Raw genomic sequence first — 22,398 nt, forward strand, 5'->3', positions numbered from 1 at the left:
CAGCACAGAAGAGGTGAAGCCAAGAGCTGGAGAGAGTTCATCTAGGTGACACCGTTTGTCCCATTCTGGGCAGAGGGGGCAGTAAATGCAAAGGCCCTGGGGTCAGAGGCCGCAGAGGGCAGAGCTGAAGAACACTGAGGAGGACCTTTTGGCTGCAGTGAAGTCAGTGGAAGGGTGGTGGGAGCTGAGGGCAGAGAAGTGAGGTGGGCAGAGGGAATCAGTAGGGCATTATAGATTACCATAAGGTGACCTATAACTTTTTTTTTGGACTTTTTTTTTTTTTTGAGATGAAGTCTTGCTCTGTCCCCCAGGCTGGAGTGCAATGGCACAGTCTCTGCTCCCTGCAACCTCCACCTCCCGGGTTCAAGCGATTCTCCTGCCTCAACCTCCTCAGCAGCTGGGATTACAAGCACGTGCCACCACGCCCAGCTAATTTTGTATTTTTAGTAGAGATGGGGTTTCACCACGCTGGTCAGGCTGGTCTCCAACTCCTGACCGCAAGTGATCCACCTGCCTTAAGTGCTGGGATTACAGACATGAGTCCCTGCGCCTGGCCAAGGATATTGACTTTTATGAGATGCAGATCCTTCAGACAGTTTCGATCAGAGTGACAAGATCTGACTTAACGTTTCTGAAGCCTCCTCTGGCTGTTGCGTGGAGAATAGATTGTGGGGGGATGGGTGGAAGCACGGAGACCATTTAAGAGGCTGTGACAATAATCCAGTGACAGATGACGGAGCCTGGACCAGGCAGAGACAGCGGTGGAGGCACGTTCTGGCAATGTTTTTGTAGGCAGAGCCAACAGGACATCTGGCAGGTTGATGCGAGTCCTACAGTAAGACCCCTTTACATGCAAAGCAGGTGTGCTCTGTATGAAGATGAAGACCATTGAGTTTCAGGTATAAGGTTCACCTCATTCTTCTAGATTTCTCCTTTTAGGTCCCTTCCCCAAAGTCAGCCCAGGAAAATGTCTCATTGGATTCTCTAACAACGCAGGACTAAGCTCTTGAACCATGTAAATATGTGTGCCTGTGTGCGTGCAGATGTGTGTGTGCATCAGAGTGCCTGTGATTGGGGCAGAAGTCCCTCTGATTCTTCCTTGCCTGTCCTGTTCCCTGCTCCTCTACTTTCTCTTTGTCTGGGAGGCTGTGCTGACGTGTGAGCAGAGCACAGTCATGCAGAATGGATGTAGCCCGGCAGGCACTTGGCATTTGGGACACTTGTAATCAGGTAGTAATGCCCTGATCACCAGTAGGGGCTGCTGAGACAAGTTCTTTTCCAAGCTGGTAGCCGGCATGCGTATGGTCCGAGGCGACCATGGCCATTAAGTAACATCATGGGGCATCTTTGTCATTTGCAAGTTGTAGAAAATCAATCTCAAACAGACTTAAGCAGAAAATGAGATGTAAAGTCCAGGCCTGCCACCAGCCATTTTTTTTTTTTGAGACAGAGTTTCTCTCTTGTGGCCCAGGCTGGCATGCAATGGCACCATCTCAGTTCACTACAACCTCTGCCTCCCGAGTGCAAGTGATTCTCCTACCTCAGCCTCCTGAGTAGTTGGGATTACAAGTGCTCGCCATGAAGACTGGCTAACGTTTTTTATTTTTAGTAGTTTTTTTTTTTTTTTTTTAAAGACCGAGTCTCACTCTGTCACCACGCTGGAATGCAGTGGTGCAATCTCGGCTCACTGCCACCTCCGCCTCCCGGGTTCAAGCGATTCTCCCGCCTCAGTCTCCCGAGTATCTGGGATTACAAGCACACACAACCATGCCCAGATAATTTTTGTATTTTTACAAAATAGTAGAGACAGGGTTTCACCATGTTAGCCACAATGGTCTCGATCTCTTGATCTCGTGATCTACCCACCTCGGCCTCCCAAAGTGCTGGGATTACAGGCGTGAGCCACCGCACCTGGCCTCAAAAAGATCTCTTGAATGTTGAATAGAATAAATATGAAATCTGGCGTCGACACATGGACCAAAAGATGGGAACAACAGACCCTGGAGACTATGAGGGGGAGGGGGAGGGTTGAAAATGACCTGTTAGGTACCATGCTCACTACCTGGGTGATGGCTTTGATCATACCCCAAACCTCAGCATCATGAAATATACCTTTGTAACAAACTTGCATATGTACCCACTGAATCGAAAATAAAAGTTGAAAAAAAGAATAAATTTAAAAAATAAAAACTTCCATCTAAAAATCATGAAAGAACTGTTACTAGAAAACCCTAAATGTTAAGGACAGTGGCTCCAATGTAGCCCAATTATCTCTGGAGAAGATCACTGCCTCTAATTCGTTCCTCCCAATTTACAGACAAAGCCACTCGAAGCTAAAGCTCACGGTGTTCCTGACCCTGTCATTTACCAGCTGTGTGGCTTTGGAAGAGTCACTCCCTTCCCCGGACACCAGTTCCTATCTGTAAAATCGGAAGATTAGACTAGGTGATCTCAGGTCAACAGGCACCATCGGGAAGGGAACCTTCTCCCAAGGCTCAGTAAACCTCTCATGCACATTTCTAGCAAAAGACTAAATGACCTTTTTAAAAGGGGAAGTGCTGTTGGCAAGAGGGTTTGTTCGTTGGTTTGTTTTTAAGACAGAGTCTCACTCTGTCACCCAGACTAGAGTGCAATGACGCAATCTCGGCTCACTGGAACCTCCACCTCCCAGGTTCAAGCAATGCTCTTGCCTCAGCCTCCCACGTAGCTGGGATTACAGGCACCTGCCACTGCACCTAGCTAATTTTTGTATTTTTAGTAGAAACAGGGTTTTGCCATGTTGGCCAGGCTGGTCTTGAACTCCTGACATCAGGTGATCCACCTAACTCAGCCTTCCAAAGTGCTGGGATTACAGGAGTGAGCCGCCATACTCAGCCAGCAACAAGGGTTTTTACACCTTCTACTGAATGTGGCTGCTGCGACGTGGTGCCCTTTCTCTTCTTTCTGCCTCTCAGCTCCCACACCTGGAGCCCAGAACCTGGTGTAGAGTGGAGATGGGATGGGGGAGGTGAGGGACACATGACCAGATCCCTTTTCCCTTTTCAAGTAGAATGACTACAAAGTTTGAAAGCTCCCCTGAGTGCATGCTTGGCAGAAATGAATGCTTCTGGGTGCCAAAGACATGTGCAAAAATGACCATAGCTGCTTTATCCATCATAACCCCAAATTAGAAACAACCCTAAAGCTCATCAATGGGAGAGTAAAAATATAAGGTATGGTATAGTCATACAATGGAGTATTACACAGCAATGAAGAAGAATACAGCTATACATAACACCCTGGCTGGATCTCCCAGCCTTGATCATGATGAAAGAAGCTAGACACAAAAGAATACATACCGCATGATTTCTGTTTATTTGAAGTTCAAAAGTAGGCAGAACTCATTCATGGTGATGAAGGTTCAAGCTGAGGTTAATTTTAGGGGTTTTGACTGGAAGAGGATACAAGAGAATCTTCCTTGGATCAGGGAATGCTCTTGATTTTGATCCAGGCAGTAGCTACATGAGTATATACATACGTAAATATTCATCGGCCAGGCACAGTGGCTCACACCTGTAATCCCAGCACTTTGGGAGACCGAGGCAGGTGGATCATCTGAGGTCAGGAGTTCAAGACCAGCCAACATGGTGAAACCTTGTCTCTACTAAAAATACAAACATTAGCTGGGTATAGTGGCACGTGCCTGTAATCCCAGTCACTTGGGAGGCCAAGGCAGGAGAATCGCTTGAACCCAGGAGGCGGAGGCTGCAGTGAGCCGAGATTGTGCCACTGCACTCTAGTCTGGGCAACAGAGAAAGACTCCGTCTCGAAAACAAAACAACAACGACGACAACAAAAAACCAATTCTCCTTTCTGGTCAAATAAAGGGTCAGTAGGTCAATAGTGCCATCCAAACCAGTCCCAGGCGTGAGTGCCCAAGAATGAGAGAACCCGAAGACATCAGAGTGTGTCAGTCTCTGCCTAGGGCTGCACTGACTCAGCCACCGTTCCCAGCCCCACAGGCTGCACAGTGCCTAGAATACCAGCCTCCAAGCAAAGCCCCCTGGCACACAGAGGGTTGGCCAGGCAGACGGCTTATCAGGTGTTCCTGCCCACCCGGGGTGACAAAGGAATGCCTTCCTGCCTGAGTGCTCAGAGACAGCAGCTGTCAGGGGGCACAGTGACTAACAAGCTCATCTGTCACTAGCAGGGCCCTCTGACGTGGGACAGCCAAAGGGCTGCTGGGCCAGGCTCTGCAGGGAGCTGAGCAGCAGAAAATCCAGGGCTGCCCACAAGGGTCTGAATTCTAATTGGATTTTCCAAGAAATGGCTTTGTCCAGCTTGCAGGGAGGACTGTCGATTTTCAAATTGATGGTTGCCAGCCTCTCCCCTGTCCCTGTAACTAGATTTGCCAAAGTTCTGACTCAGCCTCTGGTCTTGTCCATTTTGATCCCTGCCTTTCTCTGGGCAGCTGATCTATCTGCTCCAGCTGGCTGGACTCTCCCGATGCGGTTGAGGGAAGGATGTCAAGGGTTAGGACATTTTACTGTGTCAGTAACCCTATCCACCCCAATCAGCCAGGGATGGGCTAGCCATCCTCAGAGGTGGGCTTTAGGAAAAGCTCGACCAGGGCAGGGCACAGTGGCTCACACCTGTAATTCCAGCATTTTGGGAGGCCGAGGCAGGTCGTGGATCACGAGGTCAAGAGTTCGACATCAGCCTGGCCAGCATGGCGAAAGCCTATCTCTCCTAAAAATACAAAAAATTAGCTGGGCGTGGTGGTGCACGCCTGTAGTCTCAGCTACTCAGGAGGCTGAGGCAGAAGAATCGCTTGAACCCGGCAGGAGGCAGAGGTTGCAATGAGCCAAGATCATGCCACTGCACTCCAACCTGGGAGACAGAGCAAGACTCCCCCCAGCCCCCTGCAACAAAAAAAAAAGAAAGAAAGAAAGAAAGAAAGAAAGAAAAGAAAGAAAGAAAGAAAGAAAGAAAGAAAGAAAGAAAGAAAGAAAGAAAGAAAGAAAGAAAGAAAGAAAGAAAGAAAGAAAGAAGAAAGAAAAGAAAAGCTCAACCAGGTATTTCACCCAGGTAACAATTCCCACTGGTCTCTGCCCGCTGGAGATTCGTGGGGACCTGGGAGTGTGGGAAGCAAGAATTGGGGCTGTGAAATAAAGCCACACCTTTGTGGGAAGCAAGTGGTAAAGAGGATGGACTCTGGGTTCAAGTCCCAGCTCTGCCCCCTCACTGGCCATCCACTTCGGGCCAACACTTATCTCCCTGAGCCCCATTTCCTCTTTGACGTGGAAATGGGAGAAAATGGGTCTAAATGCTTAGTGCAGTGTCTGGCATGGGGAGAAAGATTTTGAGGGTGATACATTTGAATTAACCAATGCATTTCACATTCCCAATTTTGTCTGTTGCCCCACATCCTAAAATTCAGGCAGCTGTTAGCTTACTACCTCCAGGAAGGGGTGAACAGTAGGGAAAGGGAGGCAAAGTGTCCTGTTTTTTTTGTTTGTTTGTTTGTTTGTTTTTTTTTTTTAATTTTCAACAGTCTAGAGATGGGGAGAAACAGAAAGGACCGGCACAGGTAGACAATGGAACAGATGTGGCGTTGCGCGGAACGGGACGCAGACCCAGACCTGCAAGGCTTCAGCCTCTTGAGATCAAAGTTCCCGGATCAGGAGGATGAGGTCTGAAAACAAGCAAGGCAACCCGAGAGCGAGGTCCCTGGGCTGTGTCCCACAGTGCCCCGTTCCTGTGTGGAGCCCGGGGCGGGCACAGGAGGCAGCAAGGCCCTAGATCGAAGGGCCATCCCTCGGCAGTTGGGTCTGAGATAGCGCCGCAAAGTTTCTCTGCACCCCAGCAAGGAGCAGGAGGTGAAAAATGATCCCCAGAGACCCCAAAGTGGGACAGAAGTGAGGACGAGTGAGGGCTGCCACCTTGAGTTTCCACGTTGTCAGCAGCGAAAGAGTGAATCCAGCCAAATGAAGGCGGCAGACATGGTGCAGACCGTGATGAACCCACAAGGAGGTGTGCCCGGGTTCAAGGGGCACGTGCCACACAGTGGGGTCCAGCTGATTGCTGCCCCAGGCAACGTGAGCAAAGAGGACGAGCCCAGATATCTACACTTGTATGTGAAAATGCCCCATTTCGAATATTGGAAAGTAGTGATTTAAAGTACTCTATGGGCCAAACAAAACATCTGAGGACGACATTTGAATTGCTGGACACCAGGTAGTGGCTTGTCTTCCTGCAAGGCTTCCATTGGGCACAGCATGGTGGTGGGTTTCGGGTGAAGGACAGCTTGGCAGAGGCTTACATAGACCAAACGCTGGCAGCCAGTCTGGGAACAGGAACCAGGTGTCCTCCGGGCGGGGTGGCTTTGGTATGGCATCAGGCCCTCAGAACTTAGATGAGATTCCAGCCAAAGGGGGAGGGAAACATTTCCGCCACCTGGCAAGAGTGGGGACTCGTAAGATAAGTTAGACTGAGTCGTGGAAAATCAGTTCCATTTCCTGCCGGCTTCATTTGTGGTATGAGTCTCAAACGTCCTCTGGTAATTTGGGGAATTTAACTTTTTTGACACCATACATGCTTTTGATAATTTTTTGCCCATCTCCCTATGTATGTATGTATTTATTACGTGAGTTAAAAGTCTTTATTGTAAAGTGATTACTGATTCAAAGGAAATTGAAAAAAATACACAGGGAGATCTTCCATGCCCTTCACCCAGCCTCCCCCAGTGGCAACATCTTGTAAAGCTATGGTGCAATATCACAGCCAGGAAACTGACATTGGTATAATCCACAGGGCTTATTCTACAGCATTGGTTTCATGCGTCACCTATATTCATGTGTATATGATGCCATGCTGTTTTATCATTTTATCATTTGCATAGATCACACTCCTGTGATTCCATGCAGTTTTATCATTTATGTAAATTTGTGTAACCAGTGCCACAGCCAAAACACAGAACTGGGGTGGGTGCAGTGGCTCATGCCTGTAATCCCAGCTCTTTGGGAGGCCAAGGTGGGTGGATCACCTGAAGTCAGGAGTTTGAGATCAGCCTGGCCAACATGGCAAAACCCTGTCTCTACTGAAAATACAAAACTTAGCTGGGTGTGGTGGCAGGTGCCTGTAATCCCAGCTACTTGGGAGGCTGAGGCACGAGAAATACTTGAATCCGGGAAGCGGAGGTTGCAGTGAGCGGAGATGGAGCCACTGCACTCCAGCCTGGGGGATACAGCAAGACTCTGCCTCCAAGAAAACAAACAAACAAAAAACCCTGCAAAACGAATGAGAGAATATGCAGAAAAGGGAACCCTCATACACTGTTGGTGGGAATGTAAATTAGTATAGCCACTAGGCAGAACAGTTTGCAGGTTCCTCAAAAAACTAAAATTAGAGCTACCGCATGATTCAGCAATTCAACTCCTAGGTATAAGGGCAAAAGAAAGGAAATCAGCCGGGCGCGGTGGCTCACGCCTGTAATCCCAGCACTTTCGGAAGTGGGCAGATCACGAAGTCGGGAGATCGAGACCATCCCGGTCAACATGGTAAAACCCCATCTCTATGAAAAATACAAAAATTAGCTGGGTATGATGGTGCGTGCCTGTAACCCCAGCTACTCAGGAGGCTGAGGCAGGAGAATCACTTGAACCCAGGAGGCGGAGGTTGCAGTGAGCCGAGATTGCGCCACTGCACTCCAGCCTGGGCGACAAAGTGAGACTCTATCTCAACAAAAAAAAAAAGAAAGAAAAAGAAAAAAAAGGAAATCAGTATATTAAAGAGATATCTGCACGCCCATGTTTACTGAAGCACTATTCACAATAGCCAAGATTTGAAATCAATCTAAGCGTCCATCAGCAGATGAGTGGATAAAGAAAATGCGGTGCATATACACAATGGGGTACTATCCAGCCATAAAAGAGGATGAGAGCCTGTCCTTTGCAAAAAAAAAAAACATGGATGAAACTGGAGGTCATTTTGTTAAATGAAATAAGTGAGGCACAGAAAGACAAACTTCATATGTTCTCACTCATTTGTGGGAGCTAAAAGTTAAAACAATTCAAATCAACCGGGCACGGTGGCTCACGCCTATAATCCCAGCACTTGGGGAGGCCAAGGCGGGTAGATCAGGAGGTCAAGAGATGGAGACCATCCTGGCCAACATGGTGAAACCCCGTCTCTACTAAAAATAGAAAAAAATGTGCTGGGTGTGGTGGTTCGTGCCTATAGTCCCAGCTACTCGGGAGGCTGAGGCAGGAGAATTGCTTGAAACCAGAAAACAGAAGTTGCAGAGAGCTGGGATAGCGCCACTGCACTCCAGCCTGGCGATAGAGCGAGACTCTGTCTCAAAAAATAAAAACAAAAAAACAATTGAAATCATAGAGACAGAGAGTAGAATGATGGTTATCAGAGAGTGGGATGGGCAATGGGGAGTGACGGGGAAGACGGGTGGGTAACGGGTACAAAAATACAGTTTGAATAAGATGAATGAACGAATCACATCTAGTATTAAGAGCACAACAGGGTGACTACAGTCAACAATAATTTATAGTACATTTTAAAATAACTAAAAAATTAGAATGTTCATAACACAAAGAAATGATACATGCTTGAGGTGATGGAGACCCCATTCACCATGACGTGATTATTACACATTGTATGCATGTATCAAAATATCTCATGTATCCCATAAATATACACATTATACAACCATAAAAATTAAAAATTAAACATTTTTTTAAAAATACAGAACTGTTCCATCAACATGAGCTCCCTCAGGTGACCACACCATGGCCATCTTCATCCCCAACCCCTGGCAAGGTTCTTCATCTATAAAATTTGGTTCAAGAATATTATATAAATAGAATCATAGAGTATGTAATCTTTTGAGATTGCTGGGGTTTTTTACCTAGAATAATTCCCTTCAAATCTATCCAGGTTGTTGCATATATCAACCACTTAGGGGTTTTGTTTTATTTTTTGAGACAGTCTTGCTCTGTCACCCAGACTGGAGTGCAGTGGCATGTTCTCAGTTCTCTGCAACCTTTGCCTCCTGGGCTCAAGCAATTCTCAAGCCTCAGGCTCTCAAAAAGCTGGGATTACAGGTGTGTGCCACCACAACCAGCTAATTTTTTGTATTTTTAGTAGAGATGGGGTTTTGCTATGTTGGCCAGGCTGGTCTCGATCTCCTGACCTCAAGTCATCAACTCTCCTTCACCTCCCAAAATGTTAGAATTACAGGCGTGAGCAATCCTGCCAGGCCATTTTTTTTTTTTTTTTTTGCTGTGTAGTATTCCATGGTATAGATGTACCACAGTTTGACCATTTCCCACTGACAGACATTTGGTTTGTTCCCAGTTTTTGACTATTACGAATCTTTATGATTTATAAAATTAATTTAGAAAATGTCAGCTACCAGCTGGTAGCTGTTGTTTTTCTGAATATGAATGGGATGCAGTATTTCCTGTGACTCCTCCGTCATGGAAGTTCTCACAAACTTTTGCATTTGAACCCTGCAGAAGCTCTGGGGGTGGGGGAGGTGGAGCAGAGCTAGAGTTGATCAGTCAACCCATCTGTATTGAGCACTTCCTATGTGCCCTGCGTTATTCTAGGTATTGGGGGTACTGCAGTGAACAAAGCTAACCTAAGATCATTTATTATTCCCCAATACACATATAGGGAAACTGAAGCTCAGAAAAGCTATATGACTTGCTCAAAATCACACAAGCAGGAAGTGATGGAACTGGGGCTTGAACCCAGGTCTTTAGACCTGGAGGCCACTGATTTTCTGACTATATTTGCTGTCTGTCCTCCTGGACATCAATGCCGAGGATCCTGCGTTCAATGTTTTAAGCAACAGTTCTTTTGTTTGTTTGGTTTTTATTTTTTAGACAGGATTGCAGTCTGTCACCCAGGCTGGAGTGCAATGGCGCCATCTCAGCTCACTGCAGCCTCAACCTCCCAAGTTCAAGCAGTCCTCTCACCTCAGTCTCCCAAGTAGCCGGGACTACAGGATCCTACCACCACACCCATAAGTTTTGTTTTTGTAAAGACCGAGTTTCGCCATGCCAGGCTGGTCTCGAACCCCTGGTCTGAAGTGATCCACCCACCTCAGCCTCCCAAAGTGTTGGGATTACAGACATGAGCCACTGAACCCACTTAAGCAGCAGTTCTTAATGGGCTGGTTCTCCTGCCATCAGGGGAAACCGCTGACCAATGTCTAGAGGCAGTTTGGTTGTCACAGCTGGGGAGAAGGGTGCTCCTGGCACCTGGTGAGTAGAGCCAGGGAAGCTGTTTGGCATCCTGCAATGTAGCAGACAGTCCCCCACAACAAAGAGTTACCCAGCCTGAATGCCAGTGGTGCCAAAGCTGCAAAACCCTGATCTAAAGATCTCAAAGAGTCACCACAAAGACAACTGCTACCTAGACACCATTGTGTAATACTGACTTGCACCCAAGTAGATACAGTGACAGGTAGGGTCAGAGCGGGCACACTGCTGGTTGAGGGTTTATAGTCATGATCAAGTAGGTACAAAGAACCGTCCACTCTGCTATGTTGACACTGGGAGACTTTTCTGCAGGGGAGGGGATTGGGACAGCTTGGATAGTAGGAAGGAGAGACTGATAGAAAGGGCGGGAAGAATATTGTGACCTCTGCTCTATGATTCTGCCTCATCTGTTTCTCCTACAGAAACCTGGCAACCTCCTTCCTTTGTGTAGAAATGAGCAAGAAAGCAGAGCAGAACATGCAAAGCCCTTTGAGGAACAGCAGGGAAACCAGAAGGACCAGTCCACATCCTGAATGTGCAAGAAACATGACTTCTACTCTCACAACTGTACTTACTTTTGTATTTCAAGTCCCCATTCTGCTGGTGGAAAGACACCTAGCCATATTTAATCAGGGCCTCCCTACCTCTCGCCCTGGGTTGTGTCTAAATTTGTTGCTGGGGCAGAGGAAGCTCAGAAAGTTCCAAGGCCCAGGCAGGGGGCAGCGTCTGGTCTCCCCTGACACCTGCTGTGTTGGCCTCACTACCGTCTTCCTGATGGCAGGTGTCGCTGCCTAGGCCTCCTGGAAGTCTCCGTGCCTGGCTTCATTCTTCTCCTCTCAGCGTCTTCCTCCCTTGTCTCGGGCACACGGGAGATGTTGGCAGAGCTTGGTAAACCTCGGCAAGGCTGCCTCACCCTTCTGCCAATTACTCCCTCCCCCCCGACCCCGCATCTGTGCCTTGCGGGGGAGGGGCAGGTGCTCTCCTGAGCTTGCCCGAAAGTCACATTTACCCATGAAGCCAGGGCAGGGCTGGTGCTTGGGAGCCACTCACCTCCCTAGAGCCCCACATCACATTATGGCTCATCCACTCTCCTCAGACCCTCTGCTCAGACCCCTGGCCCAGGGCACTTGACTTCATCTCGGTCATGGGGAAACGATTCATCTTGCTCAGTCTTCCAGATGTTTTGTTAATGACACAAATTTTATTCCTAGAAAACTTTGGGACTTCCACTTTTTTTTTTTTTTTTTTTTTTTGAGACAGAATCTTGCTCTGTTGCCCAGGCTGGAGTGCAGTGGCGCAATCTTAGCTCACTGCAACTTCCGCCTCCTAGGTTCAAGCAATTCTCCTGCCTCAGCCTCCCAAGTAGCTAGACTACAGGCATGTGCCACCATGCCCAGCTAGTTTTTTGTATTTTTAGTAGAGATGGGGTTTTGCTGTGTTAGCCAGGATGGTCTACATCTCCTGACCTCGTGATTCACCTGCCTTGGCCTCCCAAAGTGCTGGGATTACAGGCGTGAGCCACTATACCCGGTCTGAGACTTCCGCTTTTGAAACTCAAAGCCCAGGCTCTTATAATGCCCAAGTATCAGTTCTTGAAAGTCAAAAGCATCTCTGCTTTTCTGCTGGATAAGGCTTCCCCCAAAGGAAGAAGAGCCACTGTCTGGAAGGAACAAAAGGGAGGAAAAAAAGATGTTCATCAAGTGCAGAATCATCCCACTGCAGCAGCATGACAGAGCACGTGGGTGACCAGGGTCATGACGGGTGTGGGAGTTACTGTCATGCTTCTCTCTCCCTTTGGGCCCCTCTGTCCCCAGGTTTATGATCCAGTCTCCAAACCCAGAGTCCCATCTGAAGGGTGTCGCAAGCACCAATTCCACGAGAGCCAGGGTAGAGAAGCTTCGAGAACACAGCCTCTAGGCAGCCTGGGGCCATCCCTAGACCCCAGCTTTGCCAGCTCAGTGTTTATGGTCAAGTCACTTAACCTCTCTGTGTTTCAGTTTCCCCATCTGTGAAAAGGGGAAATACAGTACCTTCCTCATGTGGTTATGAGCCTGATCAGATGCATCAGGCCTGGTACAGGGTGCAGCAGACTGCTTGGCCCTGGTCAGCACTGGATGATGGTTGGCTGCTATTATTTTCATTGGCTTATCCAAGAGGTGAGTGGATTTCCCTGGAATTCCATCCCACAGGGCCCTGGGCAGTTAGTTAACTAGCAGAAAGGGTCAGGGCACCCAGGCCTGGCCTCTGGCACTACTCTTCAGCTGCTTGTCAAAGCTTCAAAGGGACTTTCTTAGCGTCCTTTCATTACAAGAAACAGAAATGCATCAGGAAAGAAAATTCCTGGGAAGAACAGAACTGGAGGGCCAGCGGTAATCCAGGTTGCTTCTTTCTCCTGCTCCCTCTGCGGTTGGCTTTCCTGCTTCAGTGTGTGCCAGTCCAGCACGGCAGGCTCCCCGGGCTCGAGGTTACCGGCTGCAGGGACCCGCTGGGGGCTTCCGACAGCCACTGGCATTCTTCCTGTTGTCAACCTCCGTTTAGTTCAGGTGTCTTCGCCAACCCCCAGGTGACTCCAGGTGAATCCTGAGAGTCTACGCTCTTTTTGAGCGTCCTTGCCAGTGACAGGTATATGATCCAGTTCCGGCAAAGGAGGTATCAAGGAAGTTTTACCGGGAGCTTCTGGGAAAGGTTTCATTGCTGATGAAAAAGAGACCCATGGGAAGATGAGTGAGCATGGAACCCGAGGGACGATGAGTAACGAGGCTGAGCTCACGAGAAGGGCCCACCCACTTAGGAAGTCCTGCATGTCCTTGCAGAGGAGGCTGGACTGCATGAGAGGACAATGGCACCTACTGAATTGCTGACTTTACAACATAGAGAATGGATTAAAGGGGGAGCGTTTGGGAGCGGGGCATTAGTTAGGAAGCAGCCAGATGAACTGCAATCATGCTGAGGCTTAGAGGGAAGTTTCTACAAGCTGGAGAACAAGAGAAGATGGAGTGATGGGGAGATAGAAATGCTGGCTGGCTGCTATCAGGGGTCTCAAGAATGCGTAAGCCAATGCCACGACATGCTCAGAAGCTCCATTCTGGGTTGTCTACACAGGTCCAGTTACACTAGTAACTCAGGTAGAAACACACTTCCAGAATCAAACTTTTTCAGGAAATGGGACAAAACTGTTTTATTTCAACTAATGGTCCAACGATCCAACTTTGCTTTGCGCTATGTGAGCACAATTTGTCTGCCACACAGACCTGATTCAACCTTCAGCAAGGCTGGGCCAGTATGCCACTGGTAAAACCTACATGTAAGACACATCCCTTCCCAGTGATTAATGAGCACTGCTTCCGGAAAAGGCCAGGTTGAAAGTGCACATACGTGATTTACTGCTGATTTTGGCAAGAGTCATACAGCACAGACATGGCTCAGCTCCTTGTGGGTTTAGAAATGAGCCCACATTAAGAGTAAGCGGGGGCCGGGCGCTGTGGCTCACACCTGTAATCCTAGCACTTTGGGAAGCCCAGGCAATCAGATCACTTAAGCCCATGATTTTGAGACCAGCCTAGGTAACATGTCTCTACAAAAATAAAAATTAGCCAGGTGTGGTGGCGCATGGCTATAGTCCCAGCTACTCAGGAGGCTGAGGTGGAAGAATCACTTGAGCCAAGGAAGTGGAGACTGCAGTGAGCCAAGATTATGCCATTGCACCCCAGCCTGGATGACAGAGCAAGACCCTGTCTCAAAAAAAAAAAAATATCAGTGGGAAGAGAGGGTTACCTGCTTAGAACCAAGCAAGAAAAAAGAGTGACAGATGGCAGAGAACAGAGCAAGCATGGGAGGACACAGGAGGATACGCTCCTGGTAGACAATACAGGTGGCTCCCAGTCAACTTATGAATACATTCTCATTGAAAAATAAAATTACCTCCCCAATATACACATCGCTCAGTTTCTAAGGGTAATCTATTTGGTTTGATTCCTCCCACAGTCTTTCTGTGCATAATCAAATATACACATGTCTACATCTTTTTAAAAAGTCATTTGTACCAGGTGCGGTGGCTCACATCTGTATTCCCAGCACTTTGGGAGACCGAGGCAGACAGATCACCTGAGGTTGGGAGTTCGAGACCCACCTGACCAACATGGAGAAACCATGTCTCTGCTGAAAATACAAAATTAGCAGGGCGTGGTGGCACATGCCTGTAATCCCAGCTATTCGGGAGGCTGAGACAGCAGAATCGCTTGAAACTGGGAAGGCGGAGATTGCAGTGGCTGAGATCAGGTGGTTGCATGCTAGCCTGGCAATAAAAGTGAAACTCTGTCTCTAAATAAATAAATAAATAGTCATTTGTGAGCCAGGCATGGTGGCTCATGCCTGTAATCCCAGCACTTTGGGAGGTGAGGCGGGTGGATCACTTGAGGTCAAAAGTTCGAGACCAGCCTGGCCAACATAGTGAAACCCCATCTCTACTAAAAATACGAAAAATTAGCCCGGCATGGTGGTGTGCACCTGTAATCCCAGCTACTCGGGAGGCTGAGGCAGGAAAATCGATTGAACCCGGGAGGCGGACATTGCAGTGAACTGAAATGGCACCACTGCACTCTAGCCTAGGTGACAGAGTGAGACTCCATCTCAAAAAAAAAAAAAAAGTTGTTTGTGTAGTATCATATTTAGTGTCTTACCTTTCTCAGTGAAAGATACATCTTGGACATTCTTCCATTTCAGATAGCTCTTCCTCATTCTTTGTTGAGACTTCATAGTGTGCCAGCCTGAAACTACACCACAATTTCCTTAGCATATCTCCTAGTTCTGGGCATTGAGGCTGGTGACCATTTTTCACCATTACAACTAAGCAGCAACAAAAACTCTTGGATGTATATTCCTGAGCACATGTGTGAGTTGCTCTGCTTAATGATCTATTTCTAAGAGCTGACTTTCCAGCCTCACTTTCATTGCTGTGCCTGGAAAATCAGGCATGACAGACTGGAGTCCTGGCCAGGGACAGTCGAATACTTTAAAACACTGGTGTTATTTACCCATTCAGTCAGAAAGAATAAAAATGTAATGCCTCGGGAATTCCCAGAACAGCATCCTCTCCTCTTGGAAGTCAGGCTTTCAGAACTAGACAGGGTAATGCTCCCAACAACTCATGTTCAGACCACACTGGGCATGTTGTCACCTACTAGTTCACCTGATTCCCGAGTCGGTCCTGCTAAATAGGTATTATTAGCATCTCTGTTTTTACACATGAAGAAACTGAGGCTCAGAGAGGACAAGACATAGCCCCAAGGCCACACAGCTCACAAATGGCAGAGGATTCAGAAACCAAGGACTAAGGTGACGGAATCCTGTCTTCTTTCTCAATCCATGATGTAGGCTACGTCGTGGTTCCTCTGCAGAGGCTTACAGTGCACAGTCAACCAAAAAGGCAGGTGAAATGAACATCTGCCTAGGTGACTCAGTTTGCAGGATGTATTAGTTTCCTCCCGCTGCTGCGACAAATTATCCCAAACGTCATGGCTTAGAACAACACAATTTACTCTCTTCTTACAGTTCTGGAGGTCTGATGTCCAAAACGGATCTGCAGAGCTGAGCTGCTGGGCGCTCTGGCTGAGCTCCGTTCCTTTCCTTTTTTTAGCTCCTAGAGGCTGCCCACATTTCTTGGCTACTGACCCTTGTTCAGAAACGGTATCATTCCGATCTCTACTTCTATCATCACGCCTCCCTCTCTAACTCTGACCCTCCTGCCTCCCTCTGTAGGAACCCTTGTGACAAAACTGGACTCACCAGGATAATTAACGATAATCTCCAGGATCCCAACTTTGCACGTAACCAGTTCTGGGGATCAGGTTGTGAACATCTTTGGGCAGCCATTATTCTGCTTATCACAAATAGGGGTTCCTAGCATAGTGATTTAGAGCAAGAGCCCTGCAAAGGCCCCACATTCAAATATTCTTTTTTTTTTTAAGATGGAGTCTCACTCTTGTTGCCCAGGCTGCTGTGCAGTGGCACAATCTCGGCTCACCGCAACCTCCACCTCCCAGGTTCAAGCAGTTCTCCTTCCTCAGCCTCCCAAGTAGCTAGGATTATAGGCAGGAGCCACTACGCTCAGCTAATTTCATATTTTTAGTAGAGATGGGGTTTTTCCATGTTGGTCAGGCTGGTCTCAAACTCCCGACCTCAAGTGATCCACCTGCCTTGGCCTCCCAAAGTGCTGGGATTACAAGCAGGAGCCACTGCGCCCGGCCAGTACTTTATCACTTGCTAGCAGAGTCAGGTACCTAACTTATCTGAGTCTTTAACGGCCTCACCTGAAAAACTGGAATAATAGACTCTTCCTTCTAGGGCTGTTTTGGGGATCAAATAACACAATGTATCCAGCTCATGTGAAATGCAGGGTTCAGTCAATGGTAACTGGCATATTCCTCACTGCCTATTATAATAATAGAAACTCTACCATTTGAAAGTCATTTCTTTGGATCTTTCCTCCAAGGACACAGCTCAGGCCCTTGTCATCTGACACTTAATGGAAGGAGTTGGCAGTTAACTTAGGTGAGGCTCAAGGGGCCACAGAGAGCCTGGGAAGATTCAGAGAAACTAACCACGCAGAGGGAGAGGGCTGTGGAGGGGAGAAGGATCAGGAGAAAGACGCTTTTTTTTGGTGGCTTCTTCAGTTTTGCCTGGGCCTCAGCTTTGGCTGAGAATTTGTCAGCCTCTCCCCAGATCAGCCAGGGTGAGCCTGCTTAAATGGAACACTCTGAAGATGATATCCCGTGATAAACAAGACCTGCCCAGTTGGGTCTGGAGCGGAGTGGGGCGGGTCTGGGATGATCCTGGCATGGAAAAGTACAGCGGCTTTTTGTCTTCAGATTAGGAGCTGCGGAAGCTGTGCTGACATTAACATCACCCCCCACCCCCCGCCCCAGGCCTCTCCAAAGTCTGTCTTGCAGAGTCAAATGAAAACCGGATTCTTGGTCTTATCTGAGAGCTACGTGACTGTTTCCTGCCCCTCCTTTGGAGCCTGGGAAGGTCCCCGCATGCACTGTCTAAACTTTGGGATGAATACACACAGCTCATAAATGGGAGCATGTTATTATATGTACCTGCCTACACAAAGGGTTCTCCCCTTTCACTAAAATCATGGTTATTATCCGGGGCTTTCATTCATCCATCAAGTATTTATTAAGCATTTGCAGGCAGCCAGGAAGGGGAATGTTCTCTCAGGGTGGAGAGTATGTGCAGACAGGAGGAATTATCCTATGGCAGGGAGAGCAGCAGCTCTGGAGCGGACCAACTTGAGTCTAGATCCTTCCCAGCTGTGTTTTCACTGGGCAAAATGATCTCACCTCCTTAAGCCTCAGCTTTCTCTTCTGTAAAGAGGGCATAACTAATCACTGCCTCCCAGGTTCTGAGGCTTAAATGAGATGGTTCAGGGGATGTCGGGGGTAACCCCGCGCCTAGTTCATAGTAAGAATGTGAGGAATAGCAGTTGCTGTTATAGACATGGAGACTGTTTCCCCAAATGCCTTCCCACCCCCCCAAATCATAAGACAGACCCAAAGTTGCCTTTTTGTAGACGCCAAGGTTCGTGGAACTGTTAGCATGCAAGTTAAGAAGCCAGAATGGGGGGCGGGGATAGCCACATGTTACAACCCGGCAGGTATACACACGCGGACACCTTATGTACCCATGAATTCCGCCTTTGGAAGTGAACTCGCCTGCAACCTATTTTCGTCTGGCGGCGGTGGATTCCCGGTAGGAGGCGCCTTCAGTCCTCGGCTCGATCCTGCGACGCCCGCCAGCTGCCTATCGGCTTCTCGGTGTTTGAACTTCAAAGGGCTGGACGCTCACCCAAAAAGGGGACCCGGCCTGACCTTAAAAAAAAAAAAAAAAAAATCTAAGATTGAGAGAGGGGATGGGGCTGGCTCTTCCCTCTGTGTTTAGAATCCACGTTTTTTTTGGTGGTCTGGCTAAGCCTAGCCCACCCTAGTTCGGGCGCCACAGCCACGCGGTTCCGATGGCAAATCTCCAAGGGGCGGAGGCAGAGCCGCGGGTAAGAGACGTCCGCGCCGAGCTCGGGTTTGCCCTCCCCGGAGCCAGGACTCGGCAGCAGCTCGCGGCCTCCCGGGATCCGAGCAGAGACTGGCTGCCCGCCTGCCACTTGCGGGGTGGGAGAACGCCAGCCGGTGCCTCGCCGAGAAAGTTCTCGGCAAACCTGGGGATGAGCCCTCAGCAAGGGCGGCTCCGGTGCAACGCGCCCCCATCCAGTGCCCGCGCGCAGGAACCCGGAATGGGCCCCACCGGGGCCGGGACTCAGGCGTGCGATCCCGAAGGCGCCCTGCGGCCCAGGCCGCGGGTGGGGACCCTGGCCGAGGGCGTGAGCTGACTCGGTTTTTAAAAAACTCACTTCCTCCTTCCCTACCTCTGCCCGTCACTCACCTCGCCGGGCACCAGCCCAGGGCAGAAGGTGGAGAGGGAGGCGGCGGCCTCCCCAGGAAGGGGAAGAGGTGAGTGTCCCGCCAGGTAAAGGCGCCGCGGGGCGGCTGGTGGAGCTGCACCTCCGCGTCTGCGCCAGGTCTGGGAAGGAAACGGGTCTCCCAGCTCTACTTAAACCCCTAAAATCTGGGACTCCTGGCTTAAGACATCTCCCGACCACCACCCGTGTCACACACGCGCGCGCGCGCACACACACACGCCGGCACACCGATTCCCCAGGCCCTAGGGAGGAGGGGGCCTCAGGGCTCTATTTTCTCCCGACCCCCTCTCGTCCATCTCGTGGGGGAGAACTCAGGCTCAGCCCCCAGGCCGCACTGCGCACTCCCCCGGCGGACGCCGAGGAGTGGGCACCCGCCCTGCGCAGCTGCGATCCCGCGCCTCGGGCTGGGGGGTGGCGCCGAGGGCCGCGAGGGAGGGTCGGCCGGTGGGCGGTACTTCTCCGTGCTGGAGGCCGCTCCCGGCCGGCGCCGCCCTCCGCCTCCCGCGGTCCCACCCTCCTGCACGCCGGCGCTCCCGAGCCGCGCTTCCTGCGTCCCCATCCCGGTCCCCGAGCTGGCAGTGCGCTCACTCCGCCACCGCGTTCCCTCGCTGAGAATCTCCCAAACTCCAGCCCCGCGATCGCGCCCCCGGAGGAGGCCGGCCGGGGCGCCGCGGGGGTCACGAAGCCCCCAGCCCCCGGCCGCCCAGCGGAGACGGAGCCGGACCGGCTGCCTCCCGGGTGAGTCTGAGCCGCCGCGCGTGGCGCCCGCCGCGCCCCGCGGAGTGCTGTGGGTTCCCCTCAGGGCCTGGGAAGGGGGCCGAGAGCCGTGTGGGTCGCCCTTCCGTCCGCCCAGCGCTTCCCGCCGGGGGTCGACCACCCGGAGGACTCCGCGCCCCGCACCCTCAGCGACCGCGCCCCGCCAGTGCGGGACACTCCCGCCTTCCGGGCACCGCGCCCGGCCAGCTGGCCTGGGAAAGGCAGCTGGTCTTGGGGGCCCCCTGTTGGCGGGGACAGGTGCCCTCCTCCCGGCGGGCTTTGAACCCTTGGCCTCGCCAAAGACGCCTTCAGTGCGTGGTTAGGAGCAGAACTTCCCAGTAGGTCCCGGGAAACCAGCTTGGCGCTTTGCTCCCGCATCTCTTACTCCTCTACGGAAGTCGTGGCCTTTTAGGGATTTAGATTGGTGTTTGTGTGTCCTTTTAGGGATTTAGATTCGTGTGTGTGTGTGTGTGTGTGTGTGTGTGTGTGTGTGTCGCTACCAGTAAACACGGGTTTAAAGAATCGGACGTGAGCAAAGTGGATTGAAACTCGAGACCTTCCTCCCTGAGCGCATCGGTTTCTTCATCTGTGGAGGGGACATGATAACGTCCCAGGCTGCGTCGGGGCATTCATGCCCAGCACCCAGCAAGCACTCGGCAGTAAGTTAGGTTACCGGACTTAGGGGAGAACAGAATCCAAATCAGATCTCAAGTCAGCGCACAAACGGGAGGTGTGTGGCCCGGCGCGCCAGGTCTGCATTGCAGGATGATGGTCTCTTTCCCAACCAGGGATGGGTGCCAGAGACCTGGACCCCCGCACGGTTTCCCCAGGGAGCAGCCGTGGGGTGCCCTGCACAGCGCTCCGAGGTGTTTGTGACGATGCGTGGGGCCGCGGGTCCTTCCCAGCAGCGCAGGAGATCTGGGTGCTGGGAACCCGGGGCTGCCGGAGCGGGTGGGCGGGGACAAGGTGGGCGCGGCCGGACCCGAGCCTGCGGAGGTAGGGCAGCGGGTGGAGGGATTGCCCTTCTAGGGCCGGCTTCTGGCTTTCCTTTTGAATGGAGAACAGCTTGTCTAGGGAACTGTGGGCCGTGGGACCGGGAACAGCTTTCACACTCCGGAAATCCTGACCTGTTAGGACAGAGCCCCTGTCCCTCCAAATATCTCTCTCCACCAATTGAGAGAGGTACCCCCAGACTGGGAGAAAAGGCCAGAGAAAGAGAAAGAGAGAAGGCTGGTGGTGCATCTGCTCCTCATGGCGTCTGAGCTGACAGCTCCCTGATGGGGTGTCTGGGGCCTGCCCCGGTGATCCAGGGCCCAGGGGCCTCAGGGAGCCTCCAGCCTAGTGAGGGAGTCAGAAATACTCATGACGAGTGTTACAGAATTGGCGATACAGTCAGGTCACACCACTTGCTGGCTGTGTGACCTGACCTCTCTGAGCCTCAGTTTCTTCATCTGTAAAATGGGATGGGAACCTCCAAGACCAAGGTGGGGTATTCATACCTAGCCCATGAGGTACTGTATAGTAAGTTACTTCGCGGAGCTTAGGCGGGAACAGAAGAAAGGAACTAACTCAAGAGGTCCTGCGAAGAAAAGAATATTGGAATATTCATCAGGAAACTAGAGTCTCCCCAGGGGACAGGGCAGGAAGGGTGGCTGGGCCGATGGAACAGCACAGGCAAAGAGAGCGCATGGGCTGTGCTGGGCTGGGCTGGTGAAGGTGCTCAGGCGGTGGAGGGTGGAGAAGAGTAAAGGGAATGGAAGGTCTGGAATAAGCTGGACTGGGCAGCTGGGGGCTATCTTGGAATCATTCAACAGATGTTGACTGAGCACCTTCTGTGGGCCAGGCACTGTCCTAGGTGTCCTAGATGAACACCACGGAGAAAGATGTCCCTTTCATTCAAGTTCTCTAAGCAGAAGATAAGAAGACATTATCTTCTTAACGTCTGATCCCATCCATACGTTAAGAAGATAATCCTGGCTGCCTGGAAGTTGGCCAGGATTCTAGAGAAGACTCCTAAGAGAGAGAGGCTGGCCTGTGGGTTGGTGGGGGCGGTGGGAATGAATGGGGGAGCTGGATGGGAGGCCCAGACAGGAAGCAGTGAGTACTATATGGGCCCTCACCCATGACTGCTGGTCAAGGGTGAGATTCTGGGGTTCTATGTGAGGCCCAAACTGCCAGCCCAGTCTTCTGCCAGTAGTGAGCAAGTGTAAGATATTGGCAAGACTCAAGCCCCTCCACCTGCAGGCTCCAGATGTCAGAGGCCTGGGGGTTTCTCTGTCTGTGTGAGGGATGAGAAGGCTGGAGGCAGAGGGCAGCTGGAGCTTCTGGGGCTCCCATTTTAGTAGAATGTGTTTCTGGTCAATGTTCCTCCCTCCCTCTGCAGGGCTGGCTATAAACCCCTCAGACCTCTTGGGCTGCAAGAGGTCATAGTGTGAGGAGCTTTAGTGTGGATGATCTTCCCCCAGTCCCAAATTAAGATGGGAGTCAAGGGAATGAGAAGCATTGTCTCCATCGGTGCCGGGAAAGTTTCAGAAGCTCAGTTGCCTTCTGACCGGGGTGTGGTATGGGGGGCTACCAACTGGGGACGTGGTATGGGGGGCTACTGACTGGGGACATGGATGCTTCTGGCTGCTGACTTTTGCTTTCACTTTTTGTTTCTGTGCTGAAGCTTGGAGGAATCCTCTGCAGTGAAGGCTGTGAGAATATCCTTCTCTTTGCTTTAAGTATCCGTCTGCTTGGAGGGGACAGGAAGATTCTAGAATGTCTCAGGTGGAGAGGACCTTCAGGTCATCAGAGACGTCATTCTCATTTGACAAACAAAAGTCAGAAAGGGGAAGGGACTTGCCCAAGGACACGCAGCAGTTCAGCAGCAGAACTGGGACTGGAACCCAGCTCTCCAGACTCCCTTCT

At 50.6% G+C, this 22,398-nt stretch overlaps 1 protein-coding gene and 1 long non-coding RNA gene across 5 annotated transcripts in view; one reads left to right on the forward strand and one right to left on the reverse strand.

Moving 5' to 3' along the window:
* Window positions 1-5,093: 5,093 nt before the first annotated feature.
* Window positions 5,094-19,118, reverse strand: LOC141580211 (uncharacterized). 2 transcript variants are annotated; one of them, XR_012512318.1, is made up of 3 exons: window positions 18,961-19,118; window positions 14,939-18,130; window positions 5,094-6,435 (listed from the first exon to the last, which is right to left on the reverse strand). It is a non-coding gene; the product is annotated as an uncharacterized LOC141580211 (long non-coding RNA). The 2 variants fall into 2 exon arrangements; XR_012512319.1 differs by lacking the exon at window positions 5,094-6,435 and adding an exon at window positions 10,448-12,953.
* TMEM51 (transmembrane protein 51) overlaps window positions 18,699-22,398 on the forward strand; it is a 69,494-nt gene continuing 65,794 nt past the window's right edge. The window contains exon 1 of one of the 3 annotated variants that reach the window (XM_074380100.1): window positions 18,699-18,763. The gene's annotated coding sequence lies outside the window, so the exon portion shown is untranslated. Of the gene's footprint in view, window positions 18,764-19,139; window positions 19,471-22,398 lie in introns of those variants that run through there. The other 2 variants (XM_039474313.2, XM_010345568.3) reach the window with 2 other exon arrangements.

The sequence above is a fragment of the Saimiri boliviensis genome, chromosome 11 (assembly GCF_048565385.1).
Source record: "Saimiri boliviensis isolate mSaiBol1 chromosome 11, mSaiBol1.pri, whole genome shotgun sequence".
Classification (NCBI taxonomy): Eukaryota; Metazoa; Chordata; class Mammalia; order Primates; family Cebidae; genus Saimiri; species Saimiri boliviensis.